The sequence below is a fragment of the Theobroma cacao genome, chromosome 5 (genome assembly GCF_053813885.1).
Source record: "Theobroma cacao isolate CCN51 chromosome 5, ASM5381388v1, whole genome shotgun sequence".
NCBI classification, from domain to species: Eukaryota; Viridiplantae; Streptophyta; class Magnoliopsida; order Malvales; family Malvaceae; genus Theobroma; species Theobroma cacao.
In genome coordinates this window covers 8,109,305-8,127,210 of record NC_142643.1, presented here as the reverse complement: position 1 = coordinate 8,127,210, position 17,906 = coordinate 8,109,305, and positions in this window count along the sequence as shown.

Sequence of the window (17,906 nt, the reverse complement as noted above, 5' to 3'; positions counted from 1 at the left end):
AACAATTAATGAAAAATCATAAATGTTCATTCCCTGAACTAAATGCGACCAACAAGCTACTAATAAAAAATTATAAATTCGTCATTCCCTGAAGTGAATGTGATATCATTTAATAATTATGATCATAGTAATGAATTCATCCATTCCTTGAAGTGAATGTAACATCATTTAATAATTATGATCGTCATAATAATTTACACTATCACTATTTTAAAAATAATTTTACTATCAAAAGTGGATGGATAATTTTATCATCAAAATTTAAGAATAATTTTACTACCAGAAGTGGATGGATGCCTTAACCCACTAACCTAGTAAAAATGGATAATCTACCAAAAGTTGATAACCTATCATAAGTGGATCACCCACCAAAAGTGGATAAACCCAATAAAAGTGGATGAATAATGAAAAGACAAAAATAAAAAGAATACAAGGAATATAGAAAACGTATTGTCATTAATGTGGCATGAAAGACCATTGGTCACATATCTATACGTCTTGAATTTTATCAAGCATCATTGAAAACTAAAATATCTTGTGATGATTTTAACCATAACCACGTTGATATAACATATCAAGATGATTGTCCACCTTGAAAGAGGAATTGATTTCATGATTGGTGATGGATATATCCTGTGAGACCTCAACCCCTATAGGCTCATAACTACGCATAGACGCAATAACACGGACCAGTGGTAGTTTCGTCATTTCTTCTAAAAAGCTCTCAAAAGAAGGTTTTATGATATATTTAAGGTCTAAATAGGTATAAGACCGAATAAATATTGTGTAATGATGAAAACACGAAGAAAACTAAAAGTTTCAATAATTTTCACCACAGGGGCAAAATGGTCATTTTTCACCTCGAGTCAAAATTTTTAAGTTTCGTAAACTCGAGCATGTTTAGACCATTATGGACTTGTTTAAGTATCAAAAGAGTAAAAAGATTGCACCAAGGATTGAAGGAGAACAAGTTAATGTGCTAAGGGCATTTTCGTAATTTCAAGTGGAATGGATAAGCTTGAGCTATAAATATTTTTTTTCTTCCAGCAGCTTCTTCATTCTCCAGCAGCTTCTTCTCCTTCTTCTTCTTCCAACTCACGTTGCTTCCATCTTCCATGGAAGCTTGATATGAAACTTTCACAACTTTCTCTCTCTAGCTTTAATTTTCATACCTTTGTGCCCTTTTGACTAGAACCCTTGTGCTCTTTCACTCTCTCACTTTAAAACCCTCAAAAGTCATTGTTTAGCACTTTCTCTCACTAGTTGGAGGTTTAGAAAGAGAAAGAGAGATTTTTCATAATTGTTTAGAAGCTATTGGAAGAGAATTCAACTACAATGAAACACTAAGGTTTCAACAAGGCCTCACATGTCCATTTGGAGCATTAGTTGAGGTTAGAGTCAAGCAAAAGAAACAACAAGATCAGTAAGTGAACTTGTATTTCAGAGTATTTTTGGGAATGTGAATGTGTTTGCACAAGACATTAAATGATTTTATCAAACTTTTCTTAAGAATGGGTGCCTTGGGAACAAGCCCTTGATAAATTATCTTTGTGTTGTGATATGTGGCTATTATGGATTCATATATTGCTACATTATGTTGATATATATATACATATGAAGATATTGTTGTGTAATGATATTAACTCGGCTATGTGCGAGTAGGGAGTGCACATAAATCGATGATGATCCGATTATGTGCGAGTAGGGAGTGCGCATAAACAGGTGATGACCTAGCCATGTGTGAGTAGGGAGTGCACATGAGCTGATGATGATGGGATGGTGTGCATGATGATGATGGGTATATATATATATGTCACGACCCGGAACCTCTCTCGGGCCCATGACAACCGCCGCGACGTCTCGATTTACACTCATTATCCGGAATGCCAATCGAAACCCCGCAAGGCTAACGAATCAGTTTCTTACCTTTCTTGTGAGCAATCGTTGTTAAATATCGAGTTTTAAGAAAATATAAACTATTTTAGATCGAAAACAATCAAAATAAAATTTTTGCCACATAAGGGTATTTTGGTCATTTTTACCAAAAAATTTTGAAACCTGATAATGATACAACGTATGGTAGAAAAATATCCACTACCGATTAAAAATAAATTTTTGTAATCTAAATAATTCATTTAGAGTGAAAAGTTGGCTAATTAAACTAAATAAAAATATTTGATAATATATTTCATTTTCTCATAAAACAATTTTTATAGAACTATACATAAATAATTTTTGTAGCGTGAGAATAAAATAAAGTCATACATACAATAGTTTACAAAGTTATAATGTACAATAATAATTACAATGACAAGTGGCCCACAACTACACCAAGTGTTGGTGATAGTAACCTACTGTCTGTGAGATAGAGATGTTAACTGGAATCCTCGACAAAATAAGGTATCTGCAAGCTACCACAGGCCTGATATGTTTGGAAAGGAGGTGGGTGAGATTTTGCAATCTCAATGAGTAAACAGACATTGTCATAAATATCTAAAGGCGAGTAAAATGGAGGCAAGTTTAAACAACAAATCACAAACCATTTCATAAGGTTTTCAATTTCTTTCTTAAACCATAAAACATTTGTAATTTACCAAAACAATTGTCAAGACTTATAACCTTTATTAAAAACATGGCTCAAGCCAAAATCTAATCCTCGGGGATACCTTGGCCGAGGCATCTAACCGAGTCCACCAAGGTTGTTAAGATATTTACATGTTAAACATATTCTAGTTTTGAAAACAAGCCGTTCCTTGGCGTTGGCCGAGTTACACATTCACGTGGGGGTTCGACTTGAAGTGAACTCTAACACTACCCCGGGAGTTACCCTCCTCACCTCTACAACCGGAGTAACTATGAAACCGGGTTTACCATGCCCCTCTAATAGGCAGTCCACGAAAACCCATCACTGCAGTGACTAACACACCAATTTTAATAAAATTTCGACAATATAACGTGACTTTTATTTATTTACCCAGCCTGCATAGTAAAAACAGCTTACATTTATTCCCAAGGCAATTATAAAATATAGTCACATATACTCATATATCATAAGCCATTCATAGTAAAATATATATATATATATATATATATATATTTCAAAATAATTGACAGCCTCCAATTACTCAATTTCATAATCAACACAATATATTTTTATTTGTCACATTTATTTCTAAAACATAAAAAATTCCATTTTAATCTCGTTTTCATTTCATAAAATCCATGAAGAGTATTTAAAAATAAACTCTAGATAATTTACAATAATAATAGGTTTACTCACCGTTTGTATAGATGAAATGCTTCCTAGGTGCCCCGATCACTTTTGGTCGGGTACGACTTGCTTGCCTTTACCGGAAGGCTCTCCTCCTAGACACATTGCAAAATTTACCCAATTCACCACATTGATGCTAAATCACTATATAATTGACTTAAATCCTATCCTAATGCATGGTATGAAATGCAATAACCTAAAACGGCTTAAACTCGGTATTAACCTATTTTTGGCACTTTACCCGATAAATTGCTAACGCGCTCCATTTTAGCTCTAAATCTTCCCATTCTCTCTCCAACATTTCTAACCATTAAATATCAGCCGATAGCCTTCTAAAATCACCAAACTCAGTTCACTTTCCTCCTAGGAAAATTCGGCCAAAATGGAACATTAACTCGGTAAATTTTCTACTTTGTTTTTCTATCACATTTAACCATTTTTCATAATTTTCTCTTCATTTCTCTTAGAATAAAAATCAGATCATCATCATTGTACCTCATTGCAGATTCGGCCAAGGGTAAGTATTGTGAAAATTTAATGCTTTCTTGCCCAATTTAATTTCTAAACACATTTAACTAACTAAAACTATCAGTTTAACTAAAAATCAAAACCTAAAAATTTCAATTTCTCCCCCCTTGAAATTCATCCAGCCCTTGATGTCACTTTTAGATCTCTCTCCTCAAGCATGATAAATGGAAACAAAGGCATAAGAAAGGTAGAAATCAAGCTAAAGTCGAAAAATCTTACCGTTAGACTCGTAAACGGGCGAAAAACGCGAATTCCCCTTTGAATTTTCTTGTTTCTCTTTGATTTTTCTCTTTTCTTCCTTTCCTCTCTATTTTCTCTCTTGTTCTTTCCTTATGGCCAGCCAGCACTTAGTATGGGGTTTAAATGGGCTGATTTTCCATTAAAATAATATTAAACAATTAAAAAAGTGCCATGTGTCACTTTTTCATTGGCCCATTTTTAAAATTTCATCCTTTAAACTTAAAATTTTCACCACTTAACATACCATAGTTGTTCATACCAAAAATAAATAAATCTTATGATTTTGACAAGTTTTGGGCGGTTAAAATTACGATTTTACCTCGAGATGATAAAATTATCGTTTTGCCCCTATGTTACGAAAATTGTCGAAATTGAAAATTTTCACTTTCTATCATTAAATTATACTCCAAATAGTTAATCTTGGTAAAAAATTTCACTCCATGATCAAATTATTATCTTAAGTGGCAAAATGACTATTTTACCCCTAAACATAAAAATTTTCCATTTTACCCCAAATGCACCCTCGAACTCCGAACAATCATTTTTAGTCATTCTTGGACTATAAAATATTAAATTTCATCCTACAATTTCTATTTGAACTAGTTCGAGGTTAAATCAACTCAAGTGTACCGTTAGGTACGATACCTAGTTTCGTCTATTCTTAGGTGCTTTTCTAGCATAATAACATTTTCTAGCATAATAACATGCTACTTAGTGCATGTATGTCATGACATGTGTTTATAGGGTCGGGTTTTACAATTCTACCCCCCTTAAAATAAAATTTTGACCTCAAAATTTCACTTACCAGATTCGACAAATAGATGCGGGTATTGGTTCCTCATCTGATGCTCTACTTCCCATGTCATTTCCTCCATTCGAGTACTTTTCCACAACACTTTGACCATTGAAATACTCTTGTTCCTTAGTACTCGATCCTTTCGATCCAAGATACTCACAAGTTGCACTTCGAACTTCAAATCATCATGCAACTCAATCGGAAGTGCTTTGAGAATGTGAGAGGGATCTGGTACATATTTCTTAAGCATGGAGACATGGAAAATGTTGTGGATCCGATCTAACTCCGGAGGTAATTCTAACCGATAAGCCACTGGTCCAATTCTCTCAATGATTCAGAATGGTCCAACATACCTCGGGTTAAGTTTTCCCCGCTTCGCAAATCGAATCACACCTTTCATTATCTAACAAGATATCATAATTTACCATAATAATATAATCAAATAAAACTTAATACCACAAAGCATTCAAATTATTACCTTTCCAAGGAGACACCTTAAGAAAAACTCTATCATCGACCTCAAACTCCAAGTCTTTTCTCCGTTTATCTGCATAGCTCTTCTGCCTATCCTGGGCTACCTTTAGCCTCTCTCGTATAACCTTGATCTTGTCATTAGTTAGATCGATCAATTCCACACTAGCTAACTTTCTTTCACTCACTTCATCCCAATAAAGTGGAGTACGACATTTCTTTCCATATAAAGCTTCGTACGGTGCCATACCGATGCTAGACTGGAAGCTGTTGTTGTAAGCAAATTCCACTAACTGCAAGTGTCTATCCCAACTCCCAAGAAAATCCATGACACAAGCCCTCAACATATCCTCCATAGTCTGGATAGTCCTCTCTGACTGGCCATCCGTTTGTGGGTGAAAAGTAGTGCTAAATTTCAATTTGGTTCCGAGAGCTTCTTGAAATTTTGACTAAAATCGAGAAGTGAATCGAGGATCTCGGTCTGACACTATAGAAACGGGAACTCCATGTTGCCTTATAATCTCATCTATATAGAGCTGAGCCAGCTTCTCAATAGAGTATGTACTATGGATAGCTAAAAAGTGGGAAGACTTAGTCAACCGATCTACGATCACCCAAATTGCATCATTTCCCCTCTATGTCCGCGGCAGTCCCAAAACAAAATCCATAGTTACATGCTCCCATTTCCACTCAGGAACAGGTAAAGACTGAAGTGTACTTGCTGGCCTCTGATGCTTCGCCTTAACTTGCTGACATACGAGACACTTTGCTACAAATTCCGCTACGTCTCGCTTCATACCTGGCCACTAATAATTCTCCCTTATACATCTTGGTGCTTCCAAGATGTAATGCATAGGTAGATGAATGGGCTTTTTCCATGATCGTCTGTCGTAGCTGGTTTCCCTCAGGAACACAAACTCGGTCTCTAAACATCAATATGTTATCCTCTCCGAATTTGAACTCACTGACTCCCCCATCAGTCAGTTTTTGAATTTCTTTTCTTAACTCATCATCAGACCTCTGAATATCCTAGATCTGATCAAGTAACGAAGGTCGCACTATGAAGCTTGCCAATAAGGATCCATCCTCACCATTTCTCAACTGGACCCCAAGAGATTTCATCTCTAATAATGCTGAAAAATAACAACTCTGAAGTGCTGCTAAAGACGATGAAGACTTACGACTTAAGGCATCAGCTACAACGTTCGCCTTTCTCAGATGATAGTCTATCACCAAGTCATAATCTTTTATCAACTCCAACCATTGCCTTTGCCTCAAATTAAGCTCTTTTTGAGTGAGCAAATATTTTAAACTCTTGTGATCCGTAAATATCCGACAATGCTTACCATACAAATAATGCCTCCAGATTTTTAAAGCAAACACCACTGCTGCTAACTCTAAATCATGGGTAGGGTAATTTGCTTCATGCCTCTTTAGCTGTCTAAAAGCATAAGCCACAACTTTTTCATCCTACATCAATACGCACCCCAACCCCAACATTGAGGCATCACTATATACTACAAATCCCTTACCATTAACAGGAAGTGTTAAAAAGGGAGTAGAGGTTAACCGGTTCTTGAGCTCATGAAATCGATTCTCACAAACATCATCCCACTCAAACTTAACTCCCTTACGAGTTAGATGGGTCCAAGGAGCTGCTATTAAGGAAAACCTTTAAACAAAGCTCCGATAATAACCGGTTAATCCGAGGAAATTACAAATCTTCGTCACTGTCTTAGGTTGCTCCCATTGTAAAATTGCCTCTATCTTCTTGGGATCAACATATATTCCAGCTCCCGATACTACGTGTCCCAAGAATACCACTTCCTGTAACCAAAACTCACACTTTCAAAACTTTGCATACAACTGTCTTACCCGCAAAGTCTGTAATACTATACGCAAGTGGGTAGCGTGCTCATCATTATCTCTCGAGTAAACCAGGATATCATCAATGAACACAATAACAAACTTGTCCAAGTAAGGGTGGAACACTCTATTCATGAGATCCATAAAAGCTGTCGGTGCGTTAGTTAACCCGAAAGGCATGACCAAGAACTCATAATGATCGTACCGAGTCCTGAATGCTGTCTTGGGTACATCCTGTTCTTTAATCCTCAACTGATGATACCCAGACCTTAGATCAACCTTAGAAAACACTGTAGCTCCCTATAATTGATCGAAAAGATCATCAATCCTCGGCAACGGATACTTGTTCTTAATGGTCATTCTGTTAAGTTGTCGGTAATCTATACATAACCGAAGTGTACTGTCTTTTTTTTTCATAAATAAAATCGATGCTCCCCACAGAGATATACTAGGGCGTATAAAACCTTTGTCCACCAACTCTTGCAATTGTACTTTCAACTCCTTCAACTCTGTTGGAGCCATTCTATATGGAGGAATAGAGATAGGGGCAGTACTCGGAAGTAAGTCAATGGTGAATTCAAACTCACGATCGGGAGGAAGTCCTGGTAATTCATCAGGAAATACATCAAGGAACTCACTTACTACGGGGACATTCTCTAACTTAGATTCCTCCCTCGATATATCAATCACATGAGCCAAGTATGTCGGATATCACTTTCGCACCAATTTCAAAGCTTTGAGGGTCGAGATTACACAATACGGTAATACTCGACGCTCCCCCGTAAATACAACTTTTGCTCCCTCTGAACTTTGGAGAATCACTTCTTTCTTAAAACAATCCACTTTTGCTCAATGAGTGGACAACCAATCCATACCCAAGATCAAATCAAAGTCCCGAATCTCCAAAGGGATTAAATCACCCATAAATTCTTCTTCTCTAACTTTAATACGACAATCCCTATAATAAGTATTTTTTACTAACCGTTCGCCTAGAGGAGTATGCACTATAATCTCTTCCTCTAATGGTGACAGGTTCCTATATGAGAATGATGCAAATGATATGCTAACGTATGATCTATCAGAACTCGAATCTATCAAAACATGTGCATCTCTATTAAACACAATCATAGTACCTGTCATTGTGCTAGGTCGAACTCGGGCTTCATCCTCAGTCACTGCAAAGACCCTGGTCTAAATCTAGGGTTGCGGTATGGAAGATGGTTGTTCTGGGGTATTACTTCCCATGCCTGATCGTATCATTGGGCCCTGTCTGGACTGTGATCCTGAAGTGTCTATCTGCGGTATACTAGGATGAGTTGGAGGAGTAGAAGTAGCTACTGTACCCCATCTCAACTAAGGACAATCTCTCCTGATATGCCCTGTTGGCCGTATTGAAAACACTTTACAAGCTGTCTACATGACCCAACATGAAATCCTCCGTAATTACGGCATCTGTCCAATCCTCCTGAAGTTCTCCTTTGACTACTCATCACTGGCCGATCAAATCTAGAAGATCTCAGCTGTGACTGCTAAGATGGAGGTATAGTGGATGCCACAAAAGCTGAGGTAGTACTTCCTGCAGTAGATGTCGAATCTCTACCTCTCTTTGAAGACTGACCCGAGAACGTAGGCGGATTCCTTCTCTTTGAGAACTTAGCTCGGATATGTCTATTCTCAGTGGCGAACTTCTCAGCCCGTAAGGCCATCTGCACGACTTCCTTATGTGGCTCCTTACCAGTCACTATCATCTGTTCCCTGATCTCATTACGGAGCCCTTCCTCGAAATAATTGGCCTGATCCTACTCAGATTTTACCAGATCTAGCACATGTAACATCAACTTGTTAAAACGAGTCTCATACTCCTCTACAGTTAGATTTCCTTGTTTCAAGCTCAGAAATTCTCTTTTCTTTTCTTTCTGATGAAAGTAAAATATTGACCATCAAATTCTCTGAGGAAGTCAGACCATGTTTGAGGAGTAGTGGAACGAGACTTCACTGAATTCCACCAAGTACGAGCCTTCTTCTCTAGTAATCTAGTAGCCACCATTAGCTTCATATCGTCATCTAATCTCATATCAGAAAAAGTCTCCGAAACTTGATTAACCTAATCTTTAGTTGCGGTCGCATCCAACTCGCCAGTAAACTAGACGCAACTCAACTGTCTAACTTCCTTAAATTTCTTAGAAATAGAGACCTCCGGTGTTTGGGGTGGAATAGGAGGTGGTGGTATTGGGGCTGTTATAGGGGAATCAGCAGGTCGAACTGGACCAGCTTGAGCCTGGCCCGTAAGAGCAATGAGAAAAGCCGCTAATGCTTGAGCTGCCTCGGGTGACATGGCAAGTACGCCAGGAGTAGCAACAGGTGGTGGAGGAGGTACAAAAATGTCAGTAGACTCAACAGTAGGAACTACTCTAAAAGAAGATGCAGCCGACTCCTCTTCTATGGAATCCGACCGACTTTGTCTAGGACGACCTCTTCCCTTACCGGTAGATCTAGTGATAGGTGGTAGCTCACGTCGAGGAGGCATAATGATCTACAAGAAGAACAGAATTGGTTTAGACTACTTAAGACTCTATATGCAACTACATGCAACTAATTAATCTTAACTGGGCCACACTGACATTGTAAATTATTTTAAAATAACTTTAAATCCAAGAACTTTAAAAATCAAAAACTTCTTTCAAAACCATAAGTTTTTAAACCAAAAGCTCTGATACCAATTGAATTGTCACGACCCGAAACCTCCTTCGGGCCCATGACAACCGCCGCGACGTCCCGATTTACACTATTTATCCGGAATGCCAATCGGAACCTCGCAAGGCTAACGAATCAGTTTCTTACCTTTCTTGTGAGCAATCGTTGTTAAATATCGAGTTTTAAGAAAATATAAACTATTTTAGATCGAAAACAATCAAAATAAAAATTTCGCCACATAGGGGTATTTTGGTCATTTTTATCAAAAAATTTTGAGACTTGATAAAGATACAACGTATGGTAGAAAAATATCCACTGCCGATTAAAAATAAATTTTTGTAATCTAAATCATTCATTTAGAGTGAAAAGTTGGCTAATTAAACTAAATAAAAATATTTGATAATATATTTCATTTTCTTATAAAACAATTTTTATAGAACTATACATAAATAATTTTTGTAGTGTGAGAATAAAATAAAGTCATACATACAATAATTTACAAAGTTATAATGTACAATAATAATTATAATGACAAGTGGCCCACAACTACACCAAGTGTTGGTGATAGTAACCTACTGTCTGTGAGATAGAGATGTCAACTGGAATCCTCGACAAAATAAGGTATCTACAAGCTACCACAGGCCTGATATGTTTGGAAAGGAGGTGGGTGAGATTTTGCAATCCCAATGAGTAAACAGACATGATCATAAATATCTAAAGGTGAGTAAAATGGAGGCAAGTTTAAACAACAAATCACAAACCATTTCATAAGGTTTTCAATTTTTTTCTTAAACCATAAAACATTTGTAATTTACCAAAACAATTGTCAAGGCTTATAACCTTTATTAAAAACATGGCTCAAGCCAAAATCTAGTCCTCAGGGATACCTTGGTCGAGGCATCTAACTGAGTTCGCCAAGGTTGTTAAGATATTTACATGTTAAACACATTCTAGTTTTGAAAACAAGCCGTTCCTTGGCGTTGGCCGAGTTACACATTCACGTAGAGGTTCGACGTGAAGTGAACTCTAACACTACCCCAAGAGTTACCCTCCTCACCTCTACAACCGGAGTAACTATGAAACTGAGTTTACCGTGCCCCTCTAATAGGCAGTCCACGAAAACCCATCACTGCAGTGACTAACCCACTAATTTTAATAAAATTTTGACAGTATAACGTAACTTTTATTTATTTACCCAGCCTGCATAGTAAAAACAGCTTACATTTATTCCCAAGGCAATTATAAAATATAGCCACATATACTCATATATCATAAGCCATTCATAGTAAAATATATATATTTCAAAATAATTGATAGCCTCCAATTACTCAATTTCATAATCAACACAATATATTTTTATTTGTCACATTTATTTCTAAAACATAAAAAATCCCATTTTAATCTCATTTTCATTTCATAAAATACATGAAGAGCATTTAAAAATAAACTCTAGATAATTTATAATAATAATAAGTTTACTCACCGTTTGTATAGATGAAATGCTTCCTAGGTGCCCCGATCACTGTTTGTCGGGTATGACTTCCTTGCCTTTACCGGAAGGCTCTCCTTCTAGACACATTGCAAAATTTACCCAATTCACCACATTGATGCTAAATCACTATATAATTGGCTTAAATCCTATACTAATGCATGGTATGAAATGCAATAGCCTAAAACGGCTTAAACGCGGTATTAACCTATTTTTGACACTTTACCCAATAAATTGTTAACGCGCTCCATTTTAGCTCTAAATCGTCCCATTCTCTCTCCAACATTTTTAACCATTAAATATCAGCCAATAACCTTCTAAAATCACCAAAATCAGTTCACTTTCCTCCTTAAAAAATTCGGCCAAAAATGGGACATTAACTCAGTAAATTTTTTACTTTGTTTTTCTATCACATTAACCATTTTTCATCATTTTCTCTTCATTTCTCTTAGAATAAAAATCAGATCATCATCATTGTACCTCATTGAAGATTCAGCCAAGGGTGGGTATTGTGAAAATTTAATGCTTTCTTGCCCAATTTAATTTCTAAACACATTTAACTAACTAAAACTATCAATTTAACTAAAAATCAAAACCTAAAAATTTCAATTTCTCCCCCCTTGAAATTCGTCCAGCCCTTGATGTCACTTTTAGATCTCTCTCCTCAAGCATGCTAAATGGAAACAAAGGCCTAGGAAAGGTAAAAATCAAGCTAAAGTCGAAAAATCTTACCGTTAGATGCATAAACGGGCGCAAAACGCGAATTCCCCTTTGAATTTTCTTGTTTCTCTTTGATTTTTCTCTTTTCTTCCTTTCCTCTCTATTTTCTCTCTTGTTCTTTCCTTATGGCCGGCCAGCACTTAGTATGGGGTTTAAATGAGCTGATTTTCTATTAAAATAATATTAAACAATTAAAAAAGTGCCATGTGTCACTTTTCCATTGGCCCATTTTAAAAATTTCATCATTCAAACTTAAATTTTTCACCACTTAGCATACCATAGTTGTTCATACAAAAAATAAATAAATCCTATGATTTTGATAAGTTTTGGGTGGTGAAAATTACGATTTTTACCCCGGGACGATAAAATTACCGTTTTGCCCCTATGTTTCGAAAATTGTCAGAATTGAAAATTTTTACTTTCTATCATTAAATTATACTCCAAATAGTTAATCTTTGTCAAAAATTTCACTCCATGATCAAATTATTATCTTAGGTGGCAAAATGACGATTTTGCCCCTAAACATCAAAATTTTTCCATTTTACCCCAAATGCACCCTCGAACTCCGAACAATCATTTTGAGTCATTCCTGGACTATAAAATATTAAATTTCATCCTACAATTCCTATTTGAACTAGTTCGAGATTAAATCAACTCAAGTGTACCGTTAGGTACGATACCAGGTTTCGTCTATTCTTAGGTGCTTTCCTAGCATAATAACATGCTGCTCAGTACATGTATGTCATGACATGTGTTTATAGGGTCGGGTTTTACAATATATATATATGTACATATTTAAATATGTGTGTTATAGGAAGTTTATGAGTAATGGTATATGGTTGTAATACATGTGAAATTTGGCATGATGAATCTTGAGAAATTCCCATTTTCTTGCAAGTTGATCTTTATTGTAGCACCAAATGGATTTTTTGTGCAAAGGAGGCCCATTTTTCACTTAGGTGCCTTGCTTCTCACTGCAGGGAGAAACATTCTGTTTTGGTAGTAGAAAACTCGCTATAGTGAAAATAAATCTCGCTGCAGCGAGAAACTCTTGGGTTCTAATGCAGTGCCTTCACTTTAATGAAGAATTTGACCATCTTCTCGTCCGAACTGGGAAAAGTGGTAAACATAAAAGTTGTAGCCCTGCCTCTTATCTTTCTAATGGTCCAAAAATCAGGTCATATGTACTTCTTTAGCAGAACATATTCTAGAAAAACTGAAACACATGCAAACTGGTACTGTTTCTCGCTACAGCGAGAATGAACTTCGCTGCAGCGAGAAACATTCTGTCCTACATGCTACCCTATTCAGTTTTTGATATATTTTTCACCCATTTAACTTCATGGATTGATCATGGGTTGTTGCAACACTATGAGGTTATTAATCAAGGTTTGAAATGAGTGGTTTTTAGTAAGAAATTAAATCAATTGCATTGTTTTTGAAACAAGTGCATCATGATTTTCAAATTCTTCCTATTGATTGCTTGTTCCCTTCTTATGTTCACTCACTGAGTTTCGTACTCATGTTTTTAAAATTCATGTTTTCAGATGTGGAGGCAATTGGGACCTAGATTGAGTTGCACACATATGCTCGTTTTCTTGGTAGGTACTATAGCATCTCAATAGCCGCATCTTCACTGTGGTCACTCCGTTGGAAGTCAAGAGTCATTTTGTTTTATGAGTACGTTCATGTGATGTAAAATACTAAGATACGTGTCGTAGACGAAATATGTATATTTTAACTGTTAATGCCACCATGAGTTGAAATGTTAACATCATTTTGGGTTTATATGAATGAAATTCTTGATTGCTATAGCCCATTATTAAAGTGATTATAAGTAGAAATTATGAAAGATGACTTGAGAATAGTTGATGGGATGTTAAGCAAAATTACATAATAGGTTTGCTTGGGCTTGGTGGGCTATGCCCATTGGGCCCATGCGCCGGTCATGGCCCGAGAATTTGGGCTGTGACAAAGGTGGTAACAGAGCTCTAGGTTTAGTCGAGTCCTAGGGATTCTCGTGGCAGTCAGTGGAGTTGTCGGAGTTAATGTAGAGTCTTGTCTATGGTTTGTGACTGCAGCATAAGTCATAGACATGAGGCTATATGATCTCCTATTCCTAGCAACCTACCCTCTTGCTAACATTATGTAAAGGTCATAAGTGGTTTCGTTGTCTGGATTTGAGATGCCACCCGAGACACAAACCATTATTGAAAAGATTTTTAAGCAAATGCTCCTAATGAAAGGCCAATATAATGATATATTCCTCTGACTAAGGATGGAGGAAGGTGGAGCTGGACTGTTAAGTCCGTAATAGTTTATTCATTTGGTGGAATTATGATTTGAACCCATGGTTAAAAAAAAAAAAATTTGGAGACTATGGATTGTATTTGGGTCAATATAGGGAGGACGTATGATAATGGTAGTAAGAGCTGTATTTTGATTAGAATGAATAGTGATTGTTATGACTCACTTGAGGTTTATAAATTTAAGTATCGAGGAAAAAAGTAAACCAACATTAATGTGCACGGAGGTAAGTGCACTGTGTTAATTGAGCTTGACATGCCCCTATAGAAATGGTGTGGGCTTTTGAAATATTTTATAAGCGTATAAGTGTTGAATATGTGTATAGTAGCTTAAATGGAGTTGGTTTTGATTTCAACTAAGTGATTGTGAGATTTCAAGGCTTGGATTGAATTATTGTGGTTTATGGTTATAATTGCATGAATTAGCTCAAGGGTGAAAATCACGGAATATTATAATTGATGTATGGTCATGAAGTAAAAGGCTAGTAAATGATCTACTCTAAGGATGAGCTTGAATATTGCTATGCTTAGTGTGGAGCCAAAGGATTAAAGGACTAGATATGGATTTAGTAGTTTGAAATTAAATGACATGGAAATGACAAATTTAGTCTAAGTGCCATATGGAGTTCTATATGAAGATCGATATACGAATTGCTTTAAAGGTCAATTTGAAAATATATTTGGTTCAATATGCAACCTATGATGTAAATGATTAGTCTTGAATGTGACTTCCCTAAGGGTAAAGGACTTAAAGCATGTGGATTTTCGAATATGCTCGAAGAGGAAGCTTTTGCGTCCTAAGCTTAAGAAATTTTGATCTTATGACTGCAAAAGCAAGATACAAAAATTTAGTGAATTGTCTATCTTATGGATGTAATTGGTTAAGAATTGATGAGTAAAGTCAAGATCTCAACCCTAAGTGGTGTACAATTTGATATATGTGTATCTAAGAGTAAATTTGGAGATCATTGCTTAATCAATTTGCACTAAATGTTATGGTAAAGGTATGTGAATGCTAGTTGTGAAGTATGCCCAAAGTGAGATATGTTGAGACTAATGTTCCGATTGCAAACTTGTGATAGAAAGCTAGTTTTGCAAATTGTGGTTTTTATGACCATGAAATATATGGAGGTTACCAATATGTAAGCATACACTCGAAGTTATATATCTTGTGATTTGCATTCATTGTATGGAAAGAGATATTCCATAGAAGGATTTGGCCTAATTGGTGATTACATGCCTATAAGCTTGGCATGAGATTGAGAATGCCCTGGCATAAATGTGGAATGTATTGTGAAAGGTTGAAAAGCCACATATACCTTAACAAGGTCAATAACATGAATGAGGGAGAAATATGAATGTTGATATGCTGAGCATAAAGAGCCTAAGGATAATTAATGCAATTATACTAAGCTAGATGGTATGATCCGAACTAAGAACACAGACACCTTGAGAGATTTTAAAATAATATCCAGTGGGGTCAGTGAGCTAAAGTGTTATCGGGCATACAATGAACGATTAAAGTTAAGAGTGGCTTTAAAGATAAGCCTTTGATTAATTAAGTTTTCAATGGAACCTTATTAAAGGAAGTGTTTAAGTGTTTTGGAAGTGTATGGAAAAGCATAAGAAAATATATTAGCTTGACTTGCTATAAGAGGTCGAAATTTGGATGGCCATGAGTGGTTTGTGAGTAACCCATCAATATATAGGTAAATGTGCAAGGGAGCTATGATTGATAGATAAAGGTAGAACTTTAATGATGAGACTGTGTTCACTGCTTTAGGCATTGAACAGTAAATTACGAACATGTATCCACCTTGTGAACACCTTGGTAAGATAAATTTGAGAGATTTTTCACAACAAGAAAACATTAAAGCTCGAGGAGCTAATAGTTTTATAGTGATGTTGATGTTCGTGACTGATATGTCACGTAGTACCAAGGTACGCTGCAAGTCTAAGAATGCTTGGGAATGTTGATTTGAGGTAATGACTACCTTGCCATTATGTAGACCCGATAATAATATGATCTTGATACGCTTATGGAGGTAGAGCATACAATAGTAAAAAAGTGCTTCCTTCACATGTTTCATTTCATTTTGAGTAGTTATCAAGATAGCGTACCAAATAAAGGTAAGCGAAGATTGAACTGTGCTTTAAATGCTTAATGAATAATGGCGATATACTTTAGTTAATCGATATTACCCTTGTGAGGGAATAAAAGTATTCAATTGGATTCATAGAGATCTACTTGGGAAAAGAGATGATGATTTGAGAATTCAAATAGTCATATACAAATAAAGATTTGGTAATGAGACATGACCTAGAGATGGAATACTACAATATAAATTTTGACTAAGAAAATCGACTTATAAAACACGTGGTGTTTGGAGATAGTGCCAATTAGTGGTTAACTCTTGTATGAGAATGGAATACTGGAATCAGCTTTGTGTATTCACTACAAATGAGGAGCATGATCTAACCAACCGAGAAAAAAAATGATTCTAAACTTGATTGTTGGTTATTTTGATTTTATAGACAACTTATTGGGCTTGATATGCCTAAGGCTATTCGAAGTTAAAATTTTTGGAAATATATATGTTGCATATTGGTATAAAAGCTCATGTGGAGTTAGTTATAATTTGATTCGATGATGATATTCTATCAATGGTTATAGTGCTAGACAATGATTAAGATAATTTATCGCTGATTTTGGCAGTGAACAAGTGGATTATAATTCTGTTAGCTTAAAAGTAAGTGTTTATACTTTTGGTATAAGTTCATCAAATTCTATTATATCATGATAAAACTTGGTGTTTTAATATAGCCTGAGAGGCTTGGTATATGACCTAGCTTAACTGTGAGCTAGAAATTGTTAGGCTATTATGAAGTACACAAATAGAGAAGTATGACATGAATTTAATATCCTAAGGGGCAATGGAAAATGATGTATCAGTTTTGGTATTACTTCTATATATATAGTTTTGAGATATAAAGATGTGGGGAAAAGTTTATAGCTTATGAGTAAAGGTGTGCATTTGGATTCGTATAATTAAAAGTGTAAAATCTGTCTTGATTGATATAAAGCTCATGATTCAAAATGAATGATTATGGATTTAATTTTCTAAGGTAAAAGGGACTAAAAGAAGTTAATATCAAAAAGGCCTTAATAGATGATTCTTAAATTTTAAAGTGCACTTAAGGAGAGACAAATGTTTAATTTGATCTTCAAATTGATAAACTAATGAGGCCATGAGATCTGATGTTTAGAGTAAATTTGAGAAATATCAAGTTAGATATGTTGTGGGTGATTAATGACGAACAAATTAGCTATGACATCGAAAATGCAGAAATAATTAGTAATCAAAATGAGACTTGGAAAAGAACTTTAAAAGGAAATTTTGAGCAACTTTAATCTTGAGAGGTTGAGTTATTGATTAAAGAGATTGATTAAGATTATAAGGGGTTATGCAGAATGTCATGATTTATTGAAATGCCTTATGATTGATAATTCTATTTTATAGAATT